This window comes from Cololabis saira, chromosome 20 (genome assembly GCF_033807715.1).
Source record: "Cololabis saira isolate AMF1-May2022 chromosome 20, fColSai1.1, whole genome shotgun sequence".
Lineage (NCBI taxonomy): Eukaryota > Metazoa > Chordata > Actinopteri > Beloniformes > Belonidae > Cololabis > Cololabis saira.
In genome coordinates, this window is record NC_084606.1 from 2452900 (window position 1) to 2454825 (window position 1926).

Here is a 1926-nt window from a genome sequence, read left to right on the forward strand (position 1 = left end):
ATGTTCCGCTAATGTTCCACTAATGTTCCAGTAATGTTCCAGTAATGTTCCACTAATGTTCCACTAATGATCCAGTAATGTTCCCCTAATGTTCCACTAATGTTCCAGTAATGTTCCACTAATGTTCCACTAATGTTCCAGTAATGTTCCAGTAATGTTCCACTAATGTTCCAGTAATGTTCCAGTAATGTTCCACTAATGTTCCACTAATGTTCCACTAATGTTCCACTAATGTTCCACTAATGTTCCTCTAATGTTCCACTGATGTTCCAGTGATCTTCCACTAATGTTCCAGTAATGTTCCACTAATGTTCCAGTAATGTTCCACTAATGTTCCACTAATGTTCCAGTAATGTTCCAGTAATGTTCCACTAATGTTCCACTAATGATCCAGTAATGTTCTAGTAATGTTCCAGTAATGTTCCAGTAATGTTCCACTAATGTTCCAGTAATGTTCCAGTAATGTTCCAGTAATGTTCCACTAATGTTCCACTAATGTTCCAGTAATGTTCCACTAATGTTCCACTAATGTTCCACTAATGTTCCAGTAATGTTCCACTAATGTTCCACTAATGTTCCAGTAATGTTCCACTAATGTTCTAGTAATGTTCCAGTAATGTTCCACTAATGTTCCACTAATGTTCCACTAATGTTCCAGTAATGTTCCACTAATGATCCACTAATGTTCCACTAATGTTCTAGTAATGTTCTAGTAATGTTCCACTAAAGTTCCACTAATGTTCCACTAATGTTCCACTAATGTTCTAGTAATGTTCCACTAATGTTCCACTAAAGTTCCACTAATGTTCCAGTAATGTTCCAGTAATGTTCCACTAATGTTCCAGTAATGTTCCTGTAATGTTCCACTAATGATCCACTAATGTTCCACTAATGTTCCACTAATGTTCCAGTAATGTTCCACTAATGATCCACTAATGTTCCACTAATGTTCTAGTAATGTTCTAGTAATGTTCCACTAAAGTTCCACTAATGTTCCAGTAATGTTCCACTAATGTTCCAGTAATATTCCAGTAATGTTCCAGTAATGTTCCACTAATGATCCACTAATGTTCCACTAATGTTCTAGTAATGTTCTAGTAATGTTCCACTAAAGTTCCACTAATGTTCCACTAATGTTCCAGTAATGTTCTAGTAATGTTCCACTAATGTTCCACTAATGATCCACTAATGTTCCACTAATGTTCCACTAATGTTCCAGTAATGTTCCACTAATGTTCCACTAAAGTTCCACTAATGTTCCACTAATGTTCCACTAATGTTCTAGTAATGTTCCAGTAATGTTCCACTAAAGTTCCACTAATGTTCCACTAATGTTCCACTAATGTTCTAGTAATGTTCCACTAATGTTCCACTAAAGTTCCACTAATGTTCCAGTAATGTTCCAGTAATGTTCCACTAATGTTCCAGTAATGTTCCACTAATATTCCACTAATGTTCCACTATTGTTCCACTAATGTTCCAGTAATGTTCCACTAATGTTCCACTAAAGTTCCACTAATGTTCCACTAATGTTCCACTAATGTTCCACTAATGTTCCACTAATGTTCTAGTAATGTTCCAGTAATGTTCCACTAATGTTCTAGTAATGTTCCAGTAATGTTCCAGTAATGTTCCACTAAAGTTCCAGTAATGTTCCACTAATTTTCCACTAATGATCCAGTAATGTTCCACTAATGATCCAGTAATGTTCCACTAATGTTCCACTAATGTTCCACTAATGTTCTAGTAATGTTCCAGTAATGTTCCACTAATGTTCTAGTAATGTTCCAGTAATGTTCCAGTAATGTTCTAGTAATGTTCCACTAATGATCCAGTAATGTTCTAGTAATGTTCCACTAATGTTCTAGTAATGTTCCAGTAATGTTCCACTAATGTTCTAGTAATGTTCCAGTAATGTTCCAGTAA